This window comes from Toxorhynchites rutilus, chromosome 3 (genome assembly GCF_029784135.1).
Source record: "Toxorhynchites rutilus septentrionalis strain SRP chromosome 3, ASM2978413v1, whole genome shotgun sequence".
In the NCBI taxonomy this organism is placed as follows: Eukaryota; Metazoa; Arthropoda; class Insecta; order Diptera; family Culicidae; genus Toxorhynchites; species Toxorhynchites rutilus.
Genome location: NC_073746.1, coordinates 226,784,749 through 226,798,871, shown reverse-complemented (window position 1 = coordinate 226,798,871; position 14,123 = coordinate 226,784,749). Strand labels below are relative to the sequence as shown.

Below are 14,123 nucleotides of genomic sequence, written 5' to 3'. Positions count from 1 at the left end.
TCTATTTCCACGGGGTAATGAAGTTCAAAATGAAATATATGCCGTCGAATATTATCACTAAGTTTGTTTTGATTACACTCTGATTGAAATGAGCAGCATCTGATGAACCTCGTGATAACCTAAGATTCCATCGAGTGCAGCAAACTTGAACCTTCTGCTGCTCATTGATAGCACAGATTAACACTAAATAAACTTTTTATACTCAAACTCAGCATATTTGCTTTACAGGTTCTTTGTTTAAACGATGCACAGTGTTCGCAACTTTGTTTCAGAGGAGAGTGTTTTATTACTCCGATCGTTTCGAACCGGTCAACTTTTATATGTCTTCCTTGGATTATATTCTAACGACTTTGACCTACGAGTAACGTTGTCTTTTTCGTGGCATGTGTTGATGCTTATAATTAAAAGAAAAATAAGAGTCTGCTGATAACAGCTGCAAGCATATAACACGATTTGATTCATGGAACTGATTTCATATGTCACCCTTTGGCACAGAATATCAGTTCGCATTGGAAACGGTACACGTGTCGAAGTGTTAATTTACAGCGCATATAAAAAAACGGGAACATTACCATTGGAAACAACGTAAACCGCAGTAGTCAGCAACACGGTGTAGAACTTATATTTTACACACAATGCTGTCGTATATTTTCTATCGATTCGAACGACGAAAGCAGGAAATATGGGATTCAAATATTTAAAGCACACGGATAGAGAGAAAAAAATAAAACTGAACGGGTGGGAAAAATCGAACTGTGCGGTCGTCTTAGTCTAATTTGCGTGGACACAAGTTTCACGAATTGGTTGCGAATGATTGTGTCTCGGCTGTGGTTCCGAACAGCCGAGAGAAAATCGTTCAACCACTGTAGAATTGACGGTCATCAACACCTACCGGGTAATGGTGAGAGTATGACGGATTCTAAATAAGCGTATCGTCACCAGCAGCGGGTCCGGAACGAACGTCATCGACATAAATTGACAGTGGCTTTAGCGCAATTTGTTTCGGTGATTTGTGTTGCATTTCGCCGCCTTGATTGATTGTCGAATTTACCAATTCGGTTGTGATCTTGAAAACAATTTGAAGATCAAGATTGAATAAAGATATTTTGTTCAGTGACACGATTCAATGCTATACATTGGCAATAATTAGAAACGAACGCAAACATATACGCAGATCAAAACAAATAAACATGCAAATGCGAACCGGTAGCTGTTGTTCATTATTTATATGCTAATTACAGTCATTCCGTACTAGAAACGGAATTGGTTTCAACGGAACATGTAGCTCAAATTAGCATTATCTGACCATACCGGATTTTCGCCATGTTAATATAATGCAAGAGAATCGGCAGCTCCGGACACGGATACTATGAGAATTATTGTTAGATTGGTACAAATTGAACTCCCCAAGTTATGATGGTATGAGAAATTTATGCTGTCGCCATTTCCCTAGGCACTTGAGAGCGGGTTGTAGTCTTCCGGGAAGATCAAAACAATGCCTTTATTTAAATAGTGTCAAATAAGATACTCAAGCATATCCGGATGAATAAACGAAAATATTTATGAAACAACCATTGTTTTGTGTTAGGTTTGCGTTTGATGAACAACTCCTTATTGTGTAGAACTTATTGTGCTTTTGAATTACAAGTTGTTTTTATCCATATTGGTACAGGTAAGGTAAATAATTTTGGTTTGTCCAGTCGAAAATATGACCATGATTTGTCCACTTTTTTGGATGCTATAATTTAGCACACCTTTGTCAAATCAGGTATTCGAATGTTTCAATACATATAAATAAAATTGTCTTTTTCATGATTTACAGTATTTTTATAATATATTTTTACGGAATCACATAAAATACACCATCTATTGATGTCAATGCGCCCCTCATTCTAGCTAACTTTTAATCGATCACCATTGAGTTGTCCAATTCAATAATGTTGTTTTGTCCACATGATGTCTATGGCAACCGCTTGGCGCGCTGCAGTTTATTTATTGTGTCCTTCGCGCATAGCAGGAATAAACTTTCTCTGTGTCGAGTGTATTGAGGTGAACACTTTTAAAATGCCCAAGAAAAGGCAATATTCTGAAGAAAGCCTAAATTATGAATGGATCAATATGATCATACTGTGCGTGATATACACAAGTCCTTAACGTGGGCACAGTTGGGTGCGATTTGTGGTTTTCGAAGATTTTGAGAATCCAACATGATCCGATCAATTAGTTTTCTTAAAATTATGTGTATGAGAAGCAGGGTTGTCATAATCAAATGTGTTTTTAATCTAACAGAATTTTTTATCTTAGCTTTTTCTCAAAAAATCTATAGACGAATTTCATGCCAACTCGACTGACCATTGGCAGCAACATCTTAAACTGCAGTGATACATTGTAGGTGTTAAGACATTGGTCATTTAAGCTACTCGAAATCTTCGAAAAAGAATTAGACTACTTCTTGAAAAGGTCCAATTTTTTTTATTTTTTTTTTACAAAAAGCTCAAAAACTTTTTTTTATCCCATTTATTTATTTTAGGCTCATTAGCATTTTTGCTGTAACAGAGCCGAATTTTAATCGTGTACATGTCACACGGTTATCATATCTATAATTATAGCACATTACATTACACAGTTGCCATTCGCCAGTATTCCTTCTATACCATTGCATATGGTACATTTACACAGTAGCCATTTAGGCGTAAGAGTATTCTTTCCGTTCTTCCATTATCCAGTTAGACCACCGGACAGCGGAGACAGTTGATTGATCATTGTTGAGTTATTTATAGAACAGCAGCCCGATGTGTTTTGCAGAGCAAAGCAGTTGTATGGATGAATCGATTTAATTTCTTCCGAGGATCGATCTCCATCGCTGTTGATTGTTGCGTGGACGTAGCTATTCTGTAACAACACAAAGATGGTCAATGAGGGCCCTGAGTTTTGAACTCACGATCGATCGCTTACTAAGCGAACGCACAACCAATGTGGCTACGGAGACCCCCTAGCTCGAAAACTTTAATATCCAAGAAATTCTGGTCGAAAGAAAAAAAAATTCCAAAAAAAAAAATTTTCCAAAAAAAATTGGAAAATTGTATAAATTTTCATAAAAAACCAGTTTTTTCAAAAAAACATTACACTGAAAAAACATTTTAAAATTTTATATTCATTTTCTCAGTTGTTAGAAACTTTTTCACAGGGAAAAAGTCTTCCTAACAACTTTTTATGTTTTCTTTGAGAAAAATTACAACTGATCCTAATTTTGTTTAAAGTCAGGATTGCGATATAGCGTATTCGACAAGGTACTAGATATATGAACTTTTGTCGAAGGCATCAACTTTCAATCTTTTATAGTTTCTGGACTAGGTACATGGTATTTTTGTCTGGAGACTCCTGAAAAAATCATGTTTTACTCGTAAAATTTTTGTAAATTCTCGCGTTTGACAGAAAAAAGTTTACAGAACATGTAAATCGCGATAATTTATACATAAAAATGTTACGAGTTAAATATTAATAGTAATTTTTCAAAGAAAACATGAATCAGTTGTTGGAAAAACTCTTTCCCTGTAAAAGTCCCCATCTTCCGATTTAAGGGGTGACTTGTAGGAGATTGTAAGGGAATTTTTTTTCAGAATCTAAAAAAACATATATTTTTGAGAAAAATTCGAAATTCAAAATTTTCAAAATATTTTTTTTCAATGAAATTTTGTTTAAAGGGGGTATTCTAGTGTCGAGACATGAATTTCGGACGTTTTTCCGAACTTCGTAAAAATAAAACAAAGAACATTTTACTATACGTCATATCATTATTTGTTCATCTATCTTTTGACAATAAAACAAAATTAAACGGAGAAAAAATATTCATAACTAAAATAGTTAAGAGTCGATGAAGTGAAAGGGTTAAAAAAAGTAGTGCCATGGCGTAAACGATTCCAGCCCTTCTGATTTGGAACAAAAAAATCGAACAGATTCTGAATTAGTAAAGATGCCGCTATCGTATGCACCTCGGCAAGTCATTTTGGTGATTTTTTTCAAAATTCTAGACTAGAATGCTGCCTCAAGAATTTGTTTTTTTTTGTATTTTAAAAATTGAAACTTAAATTTTTCAGGGAAAGAGTTTTTCTAGCAACAACTTTTTCATGTTTTCTTTGAAAAATTACTATAGGACGGACTTGATTATATACATACTCCGATTTCTTTCCACTGTATATAATCGAATAAAAAAATATTATTTTTATTTGTTTTTTATGCATATATTTTTCGTTCTTTTTAATGAAAGAAGAATTTTATTTTTGATTCATACCCTTAAAGCCATAAAATACCTCTTACATATAAAAAATTCGAATTCTTTCGGGAGGTGATAGAGGATCCTATTTGATGAAAAAAATCCTTCTACGCATATGTTCGAAATTCATCAATGATTGAACTCTTTCTCTGTTTCGGGCAGTTTTCCAAAAGCTCTGCTACGTAGGACAATTCTGTTGCTTCCATTTTTGAAATAAGAATATTTTATATAGTTGTGGAACTTCCACATTAGTGGATTTAAGTGACATTTTAGGAGCGAAAAATTTAAAAGCAAGTCATTTTAAAGGTGTTATCCTTAATTTTATCCAAAAAATACATAATACATTGAAATGTTTCTACTAATCTGAATCATATTTCGGACACTTTGTTCTAATATCTTTAATTTCTTGATGCACTGATCATATAACTATAAAATCAATATCACAATTGCTTCTTTAGAGTAATCCCTATCACTATCACTTCATTTAAGAATTACATTTGAATTATCACATAGTAGAAAAAAAATCATCCAAAATACAAAATCCCCTCATTATCGTTTGTGTTTGACATTTGCTTAGCGTGAGCACGTAGAATTTACTCCTTCATCAATATTTTAATTTCTCTCGTGTTTCATCAGTTCTCATCATTGTTATCAGGTTACTGTGATTGCTTGGTGAGTGTTTTGTAGTTGACTATAAAATATAATCAAGTGCAATATAATTTTCGTTCAAAAAATTACAAAATAAAGTGTCCGAAATTTGATTGTTTTTATAAATGGTGTCCGAAGTTTGATTCTTATTCGCTTGATTTAAAAAGCATTTTATGCGATGATTTTTTTATGTTTTCAATCAAATAGATTAAAAACATTAGAAAGTATAAAGCTTAAAAGCATATTGAACTAATTTATTAAAAATATCAACCATAAATACCTGTGCATAAAGTTGAGATCTGTTTTCTGCATCATGTGCCTTAAGCGTCCGAAATATGATTCAGAGCTGTATCAACTGAATTAAAGCTCTCTAACCGCTCTACAATTTGTTTGTTAACACCCAACTTCTATGTTTTATAATTTCGTAGCAAAATCATTTAAAAAATTTTTTGGTGAATCTTCAACTGGAATCTTCCGTGATCACGATTTTTACTTCACTGTACCAATAACAGTCAATTGACTTTCACTTTGACGATAAAATATTTCATTTCCGCTTGACATAAGTCATGTTTGAAATATAAAAAAATATTTTTTTTATGTTGTATATAATCGAGTCCGATCCGTATAATTTTGCATTGTTGGATCCTTTGTGTTCGGAACCACGCTTCACAAACCACAAACATAACATTGGGTCAATATTGATTGTTTAAATTCAGAAAATAAAAAAGTTTATGTCGACACTAACCACAACTTAGTCAACCTAACCAAAATGAAACCAGTAAATTACTTACATCTGTTGGAATTCAAATTAGATCCAGATTCATGCTCACCTAGAAAGAAAGTGAATTGTTTCATTTAGTAAAGCTCTTGTAAAATTGATTAAAATTTTGCATACATTTTGATGAACCGTTGCTCTAGGTGGAAATTGTATTGTCATTATACTCAGAAGAGTTACATATTCTCAGACCAGTTTAAGTTTACGCATTACAATTTCAATTGTGATTTTCGAACGCCATATTTATAATTATTCATAATTAATAACTGTTTTCATAATATTAATTCGAAACTGCGAAAATAAATACATGATTACTGATAATATCTGGTTTGACTAACAATATAAAACGCTTTGGAGATAATGAACGGTATTGAACATGGTCAATACTCGATAGTGTCAACATGAATAGGAGTTCCATCGATATTTGAATTAAACTATACAAAAAATACAAGTGAATATCTAATGGATTCATAATAGTCTTAGTCATCAAACAAAATAAAATCAACTCAGTATAATTTGTGCCATCAACGAGATGAAATAATATGAAGTTGATGAAGCATGCAAGAGTTTGGGGTACTTTAGACATAAATTAACGCAATTAGGACACAGTAAGAAAATGCATAAACCAAGATGATAACCTCTAGTAATAATATGTAGCCTCGAGCAACATGAATGATGATATGTATTCAGATATGCTGAACGACGTCTTCCCCCCATGGAGAACAAGGTTTAATCTGCTTATTTCATTCTTTAAACTGAAGCAAAAATCAGTCATTTCAAACAAACAGTTCCACTCATGTGCTTAACTCAGTACATTAGTGTGTAAGTGGTGATTTATTTAATACTTTCTTTTTGCATTATTTGCTTTATGTTCGTTGGAAACTTAATAAAAAATTTCCATGGAGGATAAATACTTAATCATGTATAAGAAGTTAGATGTACAGAAGGCGATAAAATATATTGCACAACGCAAAAACAGGTAATGTCAAGGTTTATTCGATTTTTTTTTGTTCTAGACGCTTGATTCACGGAAGTCTGCTCAAGAAGCATCCGAAGTATAAAACATCCAACCGGTTATAACCGACAAATAGCATACACAGTAACATCTTTTTATGAACATTATGTTTATGGAAGCACAATAAAAAAAATATATATTGAAGAAACAAACGTAATTCCTGTTACTCTTATTTGAACAATTTGAACAATTTTTTGAACAATTTGAACAATTTTTTGAACAATTTGAACATTTGAACAATTTAGTCCAATTGCAGATACATTCGCTGCTGGACAGATCAATCAAGATTAAATGACTAATCCATTTCAATCTTTTTTTTTAATCCAGATCGCCTACTGATGGTACCATTAATTTGTAAAACCGTGTTCATGATCAAAGCAAAGCACACCACCCCATAGCATATACCGCAATCAGGCCGACCCATTTATATCGTTAGGTCATTTCCGCGGCCGTTAAAAGCATCGGAGCAATTTAAATCAGAAAGACCGCTAGAATTTAGTTGAGAGTAGTAGAATTGCACCTTTCTCTGCAGGCGGAACACACCTTTTTTTGTTTTTGCTTTGTTTCATTACTTTTCCATTAACTGCATTTTACTGGTCGTTCAGAACCGTTTTACGGTTGCGCTTTAGGTCGCTTCGTGGCGACCAGACCTGAAAGCGGATGCACGTTAAAATAACTCGATGTGTGTGTTTCCTCCCTCCTCCCTGGCAGCGCGTTTCGGTAGTAAGGTAAATGATAACTGTAGTTCGTCCTCATTGGGGTCAGCGAGGTGCATGGGGTGACTTTGATTTTTGTGAAAAATGACACTGATCTAGGATGACCTGTTTTTTTTAATTTTAAAAACAAAGTTTACATACAGTGTGCCAATGATGTTTCGGGACTGATGATGAAAATGCATTTTCAAACAAGTTATTTTAATATTTGTTCATTTTATTATTTAAAGTATCTTTTCCTCCAGGACACTGTTTACATCGAATTTATAACGATTCAAATGTAATGTACAGTTTTTTTGATTTTTTTTTTTGAATATATTTTCGATTTGTTTCTCGACGAATTTCAGGAATCGCAAGGTTAGAATATAAAATAAAACAAAATCCAGGACTAACGTTAGCAAAAAAAAAGTATAAAACGAGAGGACCCACCATCATTCGAATGCATTGACTACACAAAATACAATCTATAATCATGTTATTCTACTCCTTGTCCTTGCTCTGGTACAACAGCACCATCGATCTGACATAGGTTGCTCTGAACGTTGCACGGTCTGTCGATTGCCGCAAAATTCCATCCTTCGGCAGGATTGATTTGAATTTGAAATTCCCAAATCGGAACAGTGACACTTTGTCACTCGAATGGTGGATTGATTGAATGCGCCGGTGATTTATCTTATATTTAGATTCATTCCAGTGGTTCGCAAAGTTAATCCGAAACGATTTGAGATTTAAGGCGCTGTTCGATGCGGAGTGAATCACATAGTGACCAAACCTGGTGCAATACACTGCTGTCGTATATTGAAACATCGATCGAAATAGTATAACAATGAGAACTATTCGTTCAGAGTGTTGCAGTTTCAATTAATATGAAGGTTTCAACTAATGGAAATTCCTTGCCGACTGCCGATTGTTTACGAAAGCGCAGATAAGATGAGAACTCAATCCCACAGACCATCGAAGTGAAAAAAGTCAATGCGACGTTACGAGAAGCAGGAGGCACTAGATCAACAGACTCCCACATATCTCAATCTGATGACCCTTCGACTTAACAACAAACGCCGACAGAAAAACAATAGCATTAAATACGTAACCAATCTCCGGAGCGAAAGTGTCAATCACTCATGGCCGCGTTGGCTGGCGGCAGTGTCAGGTATGGGTTGACAACGAAATATAAGCGCGAACCGAACCCGTCGTTACTCTCGGAGAGTAAAAATAGGTACTTTCCGACACATTCCATCCCAGCTGGTAGTCAACAGCGACATAGTAAGAGTTAGAGCATTGTTTGCATTCAACAGTCCTAACCTTCGGCTGCTGTCAGACCGGTCGCGTGTAACGCTTCGTTACTCTGCACTGCAACCTTCGCCATGACAATGGCAATAAATTCATATTTCCGCTGATTGATTTACGATTGCATTGGGATTCTTTATCTCTGTGTGATTCTTTCTCCGCTGTTGATTCCATACGGGATGATTCAGTTAGGCTGTCTCGTATGTTATCGAGTAAAATTTTCCATGCATATCTTCCCAAATACGGCAGGAACATGGGAACGTAACGCATGACATACATTCAATCAAATTAGTATGTCATTCGAAAACAATTTGCTGAGAACGAAATATATCAAATATGTGGATATTGTTGATATTGTCATACGCCAAAAATTCAACGTGGGTGCATTTTGATTGAGAATCAATGCAGAATAGTTTGACATGAATTCTTGCAAACAATTGCAAATAGCGATCTATGACGGAGTATACAAAAAAGTAGAAGGGTCTGAGCCTAGGGACACGTACGGAAGTTTGACGTAGGATTGTGACTTGGTTATTTTAAATGTAATTCTTTTCATTGTTCAGAAATCTGTTAATTTCACTCTTTTGAAACTGTAAATAGTAGCCTTGAAAAGGGCCGTTTGTTGTATGTACTCATAACCTTCAAACGGTTTGTAACGAACAAAACGAAGAAAGATAATAGGCTTCTGGCAGGATGTTCAACTGTCTAACCGAAAATGGTTACACTTCACATGATAATCGCAGCCTCCTCCTAATTAATGAACGATCACTGTATGGGTGACACTTTCCTAGTTGCTTCGCTAAAATCTTGCATGAAGTTTGAGTGATGCATGAAATCTTGCATCTGATTACTTTAACGTCTTGCTAATTTGCTAGATAGAACCAATTATTGCATGTAATTTTGTGTTACATACAACATTCATGGAAACGAAGTTGGAAGAAAGAATACATAATACATGATTTACCTTCGCATCCGCTCGCGAAACATACCTCTTTTATTTGTTAAATTGCTCACTTGTTTTATTATTTCCACTGTTGATGTCTCAGGCGAAAAAAATTCTGGGTAAATTTGCCGTCTAACGGTAAATATTATAACATTTATGTCGTAAGAACGATTCTGCGTAATATGCATTTGAAAACTCTTAATAAACGTTACATTTTTCGTAGAGTGACCCCCCTACATATAGGGTTGGGGAAAAAGAAATGTTGTATTTCTGATCGAAGTTTGACGCTTTATTTAACATGCTTAAAATTGTCCAATTTAAGTCAAATATGCGCCGTTTTGTTCGCAAACTTGTTGCCATTTAGAAGGCAACTTCATTATTCCCCCCTCCCATTATAAAACTTCCTCTCCTTATTTGCAAAAAAAGTCACAGAAGGGTTGTGTCCGAGACACGACCGCATAGTTGACGTAGGATTCCGTTAGGCTATTTGTTGATTTTGGATATGTTTGAAAAATTACATCGTTCAACTCTTTGATAATGATATGGTGGCCTCCTGAAAAGGGCCGTTTTATTTGGTTGTTGGGTATTGTTTGCTCACTCCACCAGTGTTTACCGAGTGATGATGACAGAAGGACGGTAAACACTCGTTGGATTTTGCGTATCAGATAAAAGATACCGAAGTGGAACGAGATATGATGAAAACCACCCTCTGTGATCCTAGACGAGATGCCTTTTGTGTTATGTATGATGAAATAAAGAATGTGAATATAAGTGTAATATAAGATAATTACCAATACCGAACACAATTATCAATTTTTCTCATCAGTAAAACATGTTAACTTTAATATAGAGAAAACATATTTGAAATGGAAAACCCAATGCGAATCTAAATTGGACTAACAACACCTAATACTATATGTAGAGCAATAACTTTTTTAAATATTTCTTCACTTTTCCAATTTTTTCCCCCCCGTATAGACTTTCCTTGCGTGAAAATGAACACAACGAAACAGACATGCTACCATATGCAATTTTAAACTTACACTTGTGCTAAATTTTTCACAATACACGATCGATCATTGATATGAAATTTCACGAAGCAACCAACATTAAAGTTCCGAATTTAAATTTTATTTGCTAGAATTAATCGTATCACTCGCCTTACTTGCAATATAAAAATGCCCCCGACTTTCATGTATTTGCAATGTCGCATGATTTTGATGTCTCTGTTAGGGAATACATTTCGGTAGGAACAAAAATTCCCCATACTTCCTATATTTGCAATGTCGATTTCCCCAAGGCAGCTTGGTTTTGATGTCTCTGTTAGGGATCCGCCGCATGCGTCATCAATTTCGTCCAATCAGAAGTGGGTATTTCCATTAGGATGAGGGGTTGAGATTTTACACTTGTTCGATAGTTAGTTCCATGACAAATATTATTTTCTTCAATATAAAAAATTGTTATGGAGTGCCGAAATTGATTGACGCAAAAATTTCATTAATTCATCATGAAATGACTGAGCAATAAGCGTTTGAAATTGGACAATTTTCACGATGTGCTCGTTTTTGACTTTCAATTTGTACCCCAATATGTTCCCGAAAGACGTAATCCTACGTCAAAAAAAAAATTAAAATAATAATTCTCTGCAACATTTGCTTCGTGTCAGGTGGATCAGTTTTGCAGAAGCTGCTCGCCGCGAACATGGTGTCATGCACTTTCCATTATGTTCTTTTTATTTAAATAACTTCACTATCCATACTCGTTCGTCCCGCTCTGTCGCCTAGATTACGCCTACGGTGTAATCTTCGTGTAAAATATTTTTCAACATTTCTGTGATCGTTTTCAACGATCGTTTTGATTTTCATTTTGAAAAATATGAAAATATTTCATGTGATAATTTAAAAATGATTCTTATGACCCAGCCGGCTTTCGTCCCTCCTTCTAACATAGGTGTAAATGAAAGTGATTTGAATTCAGGCCAACTTTTTCTGACTCACATTGTTCGTGATGAGTATCTCGGTCATAGAGATAGAGATAATTGTTCATCAGAAAACAGCTACAACATAAGGCTCAAAACAACTGAAATAGAAATATTGGGGATGGTAACAAAGTGCTTCCGTGTCAGTGAGTGGTTAGCGTCCCACATTATCATGCCGGGGGTTCGGGTTCGATTCCCGTTCGGGCCGGGAGATTTCCGACTTTCTTCCGACTTGCACTGTGATTACGCGTATTCTAGAGCTTGCAACTCCAGAATACATTCAAGGCGTGTTATCCGGCATAGAAATCTGAACCTAGGTACTACTAATAAATATGACGCAAGTAATATCCACGTTGAGAAGGCAAAAGTTCCATTGAGAACGTTAGTGCCATCCAAGAAGAAGAACAAAGAGCTCTTGACAGTTGAGCCAGTTTTTAAAAATGTTCTGAAAATCGGCCATTAGGACATCACAGAAGTAATCATTTGGATAGTGAAAAGTGGAAAGTGAAAATATGCATAATTAATAAATATTGCATTAATTCTCTTGCTTTTCATAGAATTTCATATTGAAACAGGCTGGTAAGCTAGCTAGAACCTAAACTTTTTGTTGTCAAATCACACGAAAATACATCGAAACAAAGTTCACGTCTTCCCAGCCCAAACCACCTGTTTACATTTGCGTGAATATACATAATGATCTTGATAAACAAAGGAAGTAAAAACGAAATTCGTTCGCTGTGTTTATTTTCAATGTTTTCTCTTGCCATTATTCTTATTTAACCGCGTGCTCTAGTTTCGCTCTATTTTTTTGTACATTACATTTTTGGTTTCGGCCCGTTTCCCGACAATTGGCCGCCAAAGCCAGAGCGCGGGCGAAATGGCTGAGGATAACCGAGAGTAAAATATGTCATTGCCCGGGAGTCGTGCATACGAGTTGCTTGCAATTTTCACAAAAATAAACTTTCCTCCTCAGTACTCGTATATCATCAAACCAAATAGTCGTCTTTGCGGAATTCCGTGGGGCGAAAATTATGAATGCAAAAGATTGAAACAAGAGGAAAAAATGAACCTCCACACTGGATTGCCGTTATAATTGCGCGCCGGTTTTGCTTCCATTACGCGGTTCGGCCGTTCCTCGTGCGGGGTCCCTGCACACACATTTATTCTTTTTAGGATAATTGATCATCAAAGCGAAATATAATGAACTCTTAGCTATACACCAGGTTGAAGGAAATAGAGGAAAAAATGCTTTTCGAGTGATTCGTTGATGATTGTTTTGCAGGTTTTTGAACTGTTTATTGTTGAAGTGATATGGAACTTGAACATGAGCAGAAAATAGGCGTATGTTGGTGGTATGAGATTTTTAGCAAATTAGATTCTACATTAGCGATTTGTTCTCCGTGTTGTTTGTAATTAATTAATGTTTCTGTGTTCCATGAATATTGCAGGAAACGTCGGTGAATTTTTAATCAAAGCCACAGGAAGGCCAATTACCACCACCATACCTTCGTGATACCCATTACCGTAACAATGAAGTTTAAATACGTAGAGCTTTTCAATCGAGTAGATATAATTGTCGGTTATTGCCAACGAGATGAAAACAACGGGGAACCGTTATCGTATATGTTACACGAAGCAGTAGTTTTGATGATATTTTCTAATTAGATCCAATTCTAACTCGTACATATGTATATTTATAGATCAACTAGGTCCATATTAATCACTCAATTACTCAATTGGGCCATCTGGATCTACTCGTCACTTGTAACGGTCTTCTACATACAGGGTGTAAAGTTATGCACCATGCTTTTGAGGTTAATTAATTTTAATTTTCAAAAAAATCATGAGAAATCGCTGCTTAGAGTCTCCATCCAAATCCAAAAAAATTAGATATAATTCATTTTTATATGCTGAAAAAATGTTTCAGTCAAATCGGTCGAGTAGATCCTGAAATAACAATACCACCAGTTGAAAGAACATGGTTTCGAGAAAAACGCGTTTAAAAATTCGTACAGCATTACTATATCCCTTGAGGTGACCTCATACTTTTGGCTGTAACTTTCCATCGAAATCAAATATCAAAAAATCCATAAGGACAACATTTCTGAAGGCAAAAGCTTCCCAAAAATGCAAATAAAATAAATAAAAAAAACTTTTTATGTTTAACGGTTTCATTGTTTCATTTACTACAAGCTAGAAAATAATGAGGAAAGTAACGGGTAGTAGCTTTCATATCCCTTTCTTCATTAATCTAGGGCATTGATGATACTAAAATAAAATCGTGGGGCACGTCAGATTGCCATCATTAGTTGTTCCATCATATTCCCCACGTTTTTAGACGGCCAAAATGAATTTTTCAAGATCAAGGAACATGCAGTTTTATAAAGACAGCAGGGATAAAGGTGTGTTCCAAATTTCAGAACAGTCAATAGGAACGGGGTAAAATTTCCATTAATGTGGCACAACCCTACAGACATTCAAACATGCATAC

General features: G+C 35.1%; 1 protein-coding gene across 3 annotated transcripts in view; it reads right to left on the bottom strand.

Annotated features, from left to right (window-relative positions):
• LOC129774663 (extracellular serine/threonine protein CG31145) overlaps positions 1–14,123 on the bottom strand; it is a 162,933-nt gene that overhangs the window by 34,146 nt on the left and 114,664 nt on the right. The window contains exon 1 of one of the 3 annotated variants that reach the window (XM_055778488.1): positions 5,713–5,735. The exons of the other annotated variants lie outside the window; for them this stretch is intronic. The gene's annotated coding sequence lies outside the window, so the exon portion shown is untranslated. Of the gene's footprint in view, positions 1–5,712; positions 5,736–14,123 lie in introns of those variants that run through there. 3 annotated transcript variants of the gene reach the window in all.